We start from the raw sequence: 9,306 nt of genomic DNA, 5'->3' as shown, positions 1-9,306 counted from the left end.
AAGGAAAAAGTGCAAGAATAAATTTCTAATAAAGTTGCAGAATGACTGTACAATAAATAAATGTATTTTATATATAAAATTGTGAATATTTTTGGTTACAATAAGTATTTTTCTTGTTCATGTCACTTGTATGTAACTTCACACATGGATTGTACAAAATCAATATTTGATGGTTAAAAAAAAATATTTTTTTTTTTTTTTAAATCAGGACATTAGAAAACATAATAATCAGTCACTGGATTTGAAGTTTCATAAACCAAAATTTGACATAGCTGTGTAATTTGTCGGGCACCCACCGACAATAGAATAGCGCCAGATTTAGGAAGCTGGCTGAGGTCTGCAAAGTCTGTAGCCAGGTGACAAAATTGGCCAACCTGGGTTTCTTCCTTAAGTAGTCTCTGGTATGATGATATGGTATAATCCTGGCAGCCGGAGTCGAAATCCCTAGATTGCGGTTATGATCTCCAATCGGAATTGAAGCCCCTAGATTGAAGCCATGTAGCCAAGTGATCCTCTAGTTGAAGCCAAAGTCCCTAGACCGAGTCCACAAGGCATCCTGGTTCTGATCCCCTAGCCAGCTCTTAAGAGCTTAGACTAGATCATGCAACATCCATCAACAACCTGGTGACTCCAAGAAGTCCCCTTTTATAGCCATAACCTTCCCTTAGGATATACTGTGCCCTTATCAGATTGGTTGTACAAGGTTGCTTCTCTTATTGGATGAATTTCAAGCTGCATGGATAATGTTCATTTAAATGATGTGGATAGAAAGACTGAAGATATCTACATGTAGTCTGAAATCCATCATGAATCAATACTATTTTACACAGTCATAAGCAGCCCATGGGCATTCACCTGCATTCAAACCAATAACAGCTCATAGACCAGACAATCCATCTACCACTGGACCAAAGACAGGAAGTTAAATCCACTGCCTGCGGTAACCAACTTAATCCTATAGGCTACTCACACAACAAACCCAACAGAAAGGAAAAAAACATGGCTTCGATTATCCATCCAATGAAAACGCATAACCATTGTGAGCCATTGGACAATGCAATTGGACACTTGGTGACATGGTGCACGGCCCAATGAATCAAGTCTTTACTTCATATTCACGGTTTAAGCCCTTGGGTTCTAATGTGCCCAGAGTACATATCCAGAAAGATTCTCTTTCTTTGAGCTAAACACAAGTCAACAATACATTGTAAGCAGATTCTATTACCAGTCCCACACCATTTTGTGACGCATAATCACATAGTGATCCAATTAAGATTCCAAGTCATCGAACATGTCCAAGCCATACGCAGAGGAGGCAATAGAATTAGGAAGCTCAAAGAAAGGGAATCTTTCTGGATATATACTCTGGGCACATTGGAACCCAAAGGCTTAAACCATGAATATGAAGTACAGACTTGATTCATTGGGCCATGCATGGACATAATGGACATAATTCTAATAGGCAGGACAGGTAATAAGGAGCACAAGTTATATGCTAAAATGTGTTGTGTGACAAGACAGACACAGGAAAGGACATGATAACAGGTGTAGGGACCAACAAGGTGAGACAAGGGGTATCAGGATAGGGTCAAGTAGGTATGAATGTAGTAATGGGGCAGGCATAGAGAATTGTATGTGAATGTGAATTACAATAAATCACTAAGGAAAGGAATATGTGAGTGTGTGCCTAATGTAAACTAATATTGTACTGGCAAAATTATAGATGGAAAGGGAAAAGGGGAGGGGGGAGAGAGGAGGCTGTAATTGACTACAAGGGTATGAGTTATGAGTGATCATAGGGATAGTGTTACATAAGTGGAAATACCTATGGAGGACCGGATGTGTAAGCGCATACCTTATACAAACCTATAGAGTGCTGATGGGTGAGAGTGTGATGTTAGATATAAGACATCCTATAGTGAATAGTGAGCCGTAATCAAGTGCAACAGGGATATTTCACGTGACTATGGGAACCTGGAAGGTAAAGAAAGGGGAGAAAAAACTGTTAGACAAGGTAATCAGACATAATGTAACCAGTTGATCAGACATGATCACCTGGTTTGAGACCCCCTGCCTTACACTATATAGATATCATGTTCATTCCCCATCTATCTTGCTCAGGAGAGCATCTCCCTCCCCCGGCACCAAGAGCAGCTCATACTGAATTGTTACATTGACTAGTAACACTGCACACAGAAATGCACCTTAATATTCCACTGTTAACCCTTTCCTCCCAGCAGTAACACACAACTCCTCACCTTGATATCATGGTGATTTATGGTCAGAATGACTTCAATGCGATCAGTGATTTCTATTCTAGCTCTGCTCACATAGATTTTATATCCACACTCAACTATAGGCCGTTCTTCATATTTTGGGGGCTTTTAGTCAGATATACTAGTTTGTGCCTGTATAGTATTGGTGTAGATGGGAGTGTAGGGCATGGGTTACATGGCACTGTGGTGGAATACTGATGGGAGGTATTGGTGCTGTGTTTGATGCTTCTACTGGGTATTTTCCTACAAATACTGGAACAGCTCACTGCTTAGAATGATCCTTCCCAGCTCTATAATATATTATATATACCCCACAATGCAGGCTCACACACACATTTGTCTCAAGTGTGTTGTAGGGACACAGATACAGTCTTGGTCATGTGACTAAAGGCTACTTTACACACTGCGATATCGGTCCCGATATCGCTAGTGTGGGTACCCGCCCCCATCTGTTGCGCGACACGGGCAAATCGCTGCCCATGCCGCACAACACCGACCAGACCCGTCACACATACTTACCTGCCCGGCGACGTCGCTGTGTCCGGCGAACCGCCTCCTTTCTAAGGGGGCGGTCCGTGCGGCGTCACAGCGACGTCACTGAGCGACCGCCCAATAGCAGCGGAGGGGCGGAGATGAGTGGCCGGAACATCCCGCCCACCTCCTTCCTTCCTCATAGCGGCTGGGAGGCAGGTAAGGAGAGGTTCCTCGTTTCTGCGGTGTCACACGGAGCGATGTGTGCTACCGCAGGAGCGACGAACTACATCATTACTGCTGCAGTAACGATAATCGAGAATGGAGACCCATGTCACCGATGAGCGATTTTGCACGTTTTTGCAACGATGCAAAATCGCTCATCGGTATCACACGCAGCAACATCGCTAATGCGGCCGGATGTGCGTCACAAATTCCGTGACCCCAACGACTCCGCATTAGCGATGTCGCAGCGTGTAAAGCCCCCTTTAGTGGGAGTGGTGTACAGGGTCTTAGCAGTAAAGAGTATTCCATATTTCTGCCAGATACCCACAGAGATATTGAAATTTGAAAAAAGAGACTTCTGCTCATTGAAGGTAAGAACTGCTCACATAGCGTTCAACTCCACAGCAAACGAGTGCTCTAGCACTGGCATCTCAGCAGGGATATTCCCCTACTACACATGTGTGTCTAGGTCACTGTGACAGTTTACAGGACATAACTCAGGGCACCTAGACAGAAGGCAGAGGGACTACTTTCTATTTCTGGTGTAGAGCTTAGTACAATATATATATATTTATACTATTACATGGGACACATGTACCTTGTATTACCATTATTCGCTGTATATGAACCCCTTTTCTCCGGGCATTATTTGTCTATAGCATTTTTCACGAACCTGAGGCAACTGAGAACCCTTCAGTGAAGGAATTCCACTAACCCTCACAATACCTACCAGGGGCCTCCCTGCAGTAACTCAGGTAGTTGTACCCATTCTCTTTCCGCATTCTATGTGTTCTTCTTCTTTCTTCTTTTTTTTCTTTTTTCTTCTTTTTATTTCTATCATGTAGTTCAGGGGTTTATAGATATATGTCCTGCATCTCATATTTCCTTTAGTGGTGCTTCTTACCCATTCTCATATCATTTACCCTAGTATTTCATGATCCTGAGGCGACTGAGAACCCTTTAATAAAGGAATCCTTTTTCACCTGAATTGTCAAGTGATACTTACCAGTGACTATCACGTAATGTTACAGGTAGTTCCATTTTCTTCCTCTTCTTTCTCTCCTTTCTTCTTTGTCACACGGTCCATTGTGTTATAGCCCACGTGTCATGATAACACTTGTACCATCTTTTCATTTAGATTCCACCTACAATTATTTACCGATTCCAGTTCTGGAATAGGCTTTCATCATCTACTCACTAGAATTCTCAAGTTCATAAGGTACTGAGACATATACATGTTCACACCATTATAAAGAACAAAGTATAAACATTGAGGTTTTTCTCACACCCATGTTCCTGTGTTCTTTGATATGATATGTGTTCATTTCCTTCACTATATAGGATTGCAAGTTTTCCATTTGTACCTTAATGGCAATGACGCTATACAATTGAACACATATCATCCTGTTATCCATATAGGTGTGTATTTACCTGCTTGACTATTTTTGGTTGTTTGATCCAGAATGTTTCTCCAGATAGGTCATGTGGAAATTTTCTTTCCTCAGTACAAATGTTTTCACTATGGCTTTGGAAAATTTTTTTGTATGTGCATCATGGTCATTTGACCCATTGTACTCTCAAGTAGCAATATATTGTACTGTTATGTTGTACTATGTACTAATTACGTGTTTATATGGTTTTGTAACCCTTTATGATCTTAGATAACTTTATCCTTGATAAAGACCTAAAAACAAGCTCGAAACGTTGGATGAATTATCCTTTTGCACAAATAAAGAATTTTCAGCATTCTAAGAGTTCTTTTCTTACGTTATTGATCACTATAGTGTGCCAGAGCTATTTCTATTGAATTAACTCTTATTTTTTCTGAGCACCTGCTATATACACAGTGAGCCAGACATATTCAATTTTCATTCAGAAGGCAGAGGGAAGCCTTAGCAGCTGAGCCTATATCTTGGCTTGTGAGCATTAGAACAGGCCGGCGATTACAGGGTAACATGAAAAATGTCCAGCTTGCATTATGACTAGAACATGACAATATCCTTTTAAGTACTAACCTATGATGCGTTCCTAAGCAGTTGATGTTATATGTTCTACATTTCATTTTCTGCATACTTTACAAGTAGTAGAATTTGCTTTGATATAGGCAACTGGATTTTCACAATGAAAAGGCAAAGGATAACGCCCGAAAAAGACGCCATACATTATGTCAGTGCCATCACTGACAAACCTGGATTGACCATGAAATACATCAATCCCCTTAAAGGTGAGTTAAAACAAGTTTTAACTAAATTGCCTTAATATTGTCATGCATTAGAATGACTGTCTTAGGTAATGATAAATATTTTCTACAGGAAGAGGAGTGTTTGCTGAAACTGAAATCGAAAAAGGGAGTTTTGTTGCAGAATATCGAGGTGAGCTCACGTATGCACTTACGATGGTAGACAACTACTCGAGATTTATGGTTGTGGTACAAGTCAAAGATCTAATGGCCCATACTGCAGCGAAGGTCTTCCAAGCACACTTATGCAGACCTCATGGCTACTCAGAGAGAGTCCTCACAGATCAAGGCACTGCCTTTGAAGCGGAAATCTTCATGGACTTCTGCAGCTTTTACCGATGCAGGAAGATGCGTACTACACCCTACCATGCTCAAACCAATGGTTATCAACCTGCTCAGGACTTTACCCCATATTCCAGATGTGGCCTTACAAGTGATTTATAGAGGGGTAACAATACGTTGGGATCATCGGATCTAATCTCCCTTTTTATACACCCTAAAATCTTGTTTGCGTTAGAATAAACAATAACATCATAAAGGTATAGCAGTACCGTTTCAAAGTTTCGGTGTCCCAAGCAGCATTCCATCAGCCTCTGGAAGGTTCCTGGCAAATTGCACAGCTCGAAGGGCATGCTTTTGAACTCGCAGAGACCCATCGGGGTGGCAAAGGCGGTCTTCTTCCGGTCTGCCTCAGCAACGGACACTTGCCAATAGTGACTAGTGAGATCAAGGGTAGAAAAATAATTTGCAGTTGTCAATGCAGCTAGCTATTCCTCAATACAGGGGAGTGGTGCTGTCCTTCTTCTTTAACAGGACCAACGGAGCTGCCCAGAGGCTACAACTGTCACGGATAACCCCAGCCTCCTTCATGTTGCTCAACATGTCCTTGGTACACTGGTAATGTGCAGGTAGATTTGGCTTATATCTCTCTTTGATGGGTGGGTGTGCACTTGTGGGGATGTAGTGTTTGACCCCTTTTATTTTTCAAAAGTCTAGCGGATGTTTGCTGAAGACTTGCTCGTATTCTTGCACTAGCCTGTAGACCCCCTTCTTGTGATGTGAAGGTGTGGAGTCAGTGCCTACGTGTAATTCCTTACACCACTCCTCTGGCTGACTTGGTGAGCTGTCACTGAATGGGTGGGCTGAAGCAATGGTGGATGCTGCTGTTTGGATAGTATGTGTATCTACTGAGAACAGCTTATCAATGGTGGCAAATCGGAGCAGCTTAATCTTTTGCTCTCCGCAGTTCAACACTCTCATGGGCACTCTTCCCTTCCATATTAATGAATAAAACTATGATGTAAATAGCATATAGATACCCCACAAATGCAGATAAAAGTAGGTTATGGGAAAAGGGGGAAGAGAGAAACAGGAAAATAGTGGAATAAAGTATAACTTCCAGGTGGGAGAGGAAATGGCAGCACAGCCAGTGGAGGTGAAGCAAGGGGAGCCTGCAACTAAAGAGTTGAGAGCGTTATCACATGGTGACTGAGCCTGATTGTAACGGGAGCATAGAGGTGCCGATCCTGTCTTACCTGCGTTGGTGTAGAAGTGGGTGTCCTGTGGTGGAGTCAGCTATGTGCAGTGGTGGCCGTGGGTTCTTTTATGTGCGACCGTAGTAATAGCTGTGCCCACTTCCTGTATGGGAATGGAATGCAGTGAGGCTAATGGAACGCACGCCTGCGCATTTGTGTTTAACGTCGCGCATGTGCAGAACGGAGAAAAGGCTGCGCTCACTTCCTAATGAAAGGGAGTGAGACGCAGCTGGGAAGGGAAGGGAAAAGATTAGGGTTTGGGGATGATGAAAGGGCTTTCTACGGGCAAGGATGGCAAAGGGTGGCAGTGACGGAAAGTCAGGCAGATGGTCCTGTCCTGTCCTGTCCGTCCGTCTTTTTGTATCATGAATTGGAAAGACTGCAAGGGGGAGGGGAGGTGCTTGTGCCCAAAAGGAGGAGTTATTCAGATTCATTGCAGTGGGCGGCGGCTGCAAAAAGTACCATTCTCCTTGTTTTTGCTCTGCAAAACAGCCTTTTCAAGGGTTTGGCTTGGGTGACAAAATGTCTTCTGTAGGCGTGGGTTTGTCTCCCTCTCCCTAAGATGTGTCCGGTATAGGCCAGGGTGCCACTCAAGGCCGTAACCAATTCGGGTTATAGCTTCTCGGCCTTTTGGCTAAGATCAAGTGTAGTTTCGGAGGACGCTACCTTGGTCGGTACTGGAAGGTGCCTGGGATTGCACGTCTGCCGGCCTTGAGGGAGTGTGTGCGCCTTCTGGTGACACATAGCCCTCTTGTGCCTGGACGGTTCCCAGGCAACGGGAGGCGATCACCTTTGTTATTTTGAAGTCCTACTGATAAACAGAAAAAAAAAAAATTAAATCTGTTCTTATCAGTTTAATATCTGATACGTCCCCTCTCTAGGGACCATATATTAAATGGATTTTTAGAACAAGGAGATGGAAAAAATCTTGCTCTGTCCACTCCACGCATTGACCTGGTATTGCAGTACCTCCAGGACCGGTGCACCCCTTCTTAACCGAGTTTCCAAAAGCAGAACTCAATTCACCTGATTCAAATGAGCCTCATTAGTGAATTGAAAGAAAGCAAAAACTTTATATGCACCTCAATTTGGCCAATTCACTTTTCACACTTTCACCCTTTTTTTTTATCTTTCACACCTTTTACTTGCTTTATTGATGCAAAAGCTGTGCCAAATAGCAAACTCATCTCCACTCAACTTGACCAACTCTGCTATGTCCCGTGCAGTATCTTATTCTCAGTCTTATCTAGATCATTTGCAATTGAATAGAATAGATCCCTTTTGGACACATTGGATTCAGCTGCTGCAGTGACTGCAGGTGTTAGAAGATGCAGACTTGGCATCAGGTGCTGTCTATCAGATTCCACTCCAATTAAAGCTTCCATTGTTTTTCGGTGTTTTCTTTGAGCAATGATGATGTCTTTAGTGATCTGTTGGCTCCCTCTCCTGGAGGAAGAGTTTGCTTGCTCTTGGACTTTCAAAAAGAGAGGTCATGATAGACATTTAGCTTCTGAGCCCAATTGGGGACAGTCATGGGTGATGAATGTTTTGCAACCTGCTGCGAAGCCTGATACCGCAATATAAGGAACGTCAAATACTAAGAATGGGCGGCCTATGAAAGAATTAGTACTTTCATTAAGCATACTTAAACGGCTAATTGGGAATAGACAAACTGTAAAAAGCCCTCTGAGAAAGCCCCTCTCTATCCTTTGTCAGTAAGCTTTTCTGTAGTCTGCCTGTTGATGTATTTTCCGTTTGAACAGTGCACAACATGAAGTGACGGAACACTGGCTTGTCACAATGTCCCCCGCTGACATCACAATAGCGCTGCTGCCTAGAAAGCCAGCTGCGCAGCAGAAGTTGCTCTTTGGGTGGGATGGTGGGCTAATGTATCTATTCCTGCTTGGTGAGAGTTTGACATGATCTAGAGCAACGAGTTCCAGCGGCTAGCGGTTGATTATTGGCTGTAATGGGGCTTTCTGGCTGGTGCTAGCCTTTCTTCTTAGCACACAGGAACCACAATCCCTACACCATGCTTCGATGGATTCTCTCATCCCAGCCCAGTAAAACTACATATTTCACACAGTTATAGGCAGCCCATGGGCATTCACCTGGATTAAAACCCATAACAGCTCATAGACCAAACAATCAATCTACCACTGGACCAAAGACAGGAAGCTAAATCCACTGCCTGCGGTAACTAACTTAATCCTATAGGCTACTCACACAACAAACCCAAGAGAAAGGAAAAAAACATGGCTTCGATTATCCATCCAATGAAAACGCATAACCATTGTGAGCCATTGGACAATGCAATTGCACACATGGTGACATGGTGCACGGCCCAATGAATCAAGTCTGTACTTCATATTCACGGTTTAAGCCCTTGGGTTTTAATGTGTCCAGAGTACATATCCAGAAAGATTCCCTTTTTTTGTGCTAAGCACAAGTCAACAATACATTGTAAGCAGATTCTATTACCAGTCCCACACCATTTTGTGACGCATAATCACACAGTGGCCCAATTAAGATTCCAAGTCATCGAACATGTCCCAGCCAT

General features: G+C 43.0%; 1 pseudogene; it reads left to right on the top strand.

Moving 5' to 3' along the window:
- Positions 1–7,531: 7,531 nt before the first annotated feature.
- LOC142286885 (U2 spliceosomal RNA) lies at positions 7,532–7,737 on the top strand (annotated as a pseudogene).
- Positions 7,738–9,306: the final 1,569 nt, after the last annotated feature.

Source organism: Anomaloglossus baeobatrachus, unplaced genomic scaffold (assembly GCF_048569485.1).
Source record: "Anomaloglossus baeobatrachus isolate aAnoBae1 unplaced genomic scaffold, aAnoBae1.hap1 Scaffold_70, whole genome shotgun sequence".
Taxonomy (NCBI): Eukaryota; Metazoa; Chordata; class Amphibia; order Anura; family Aromobatidae; genus Anomaloglossus; species Anomaloglossus baeobatrachus.
The sequence above is the reverse complement of the archived record's forward strand: the minus strand, read 5'-3'. Positions and strand labels throughout refer to the sequence as shown.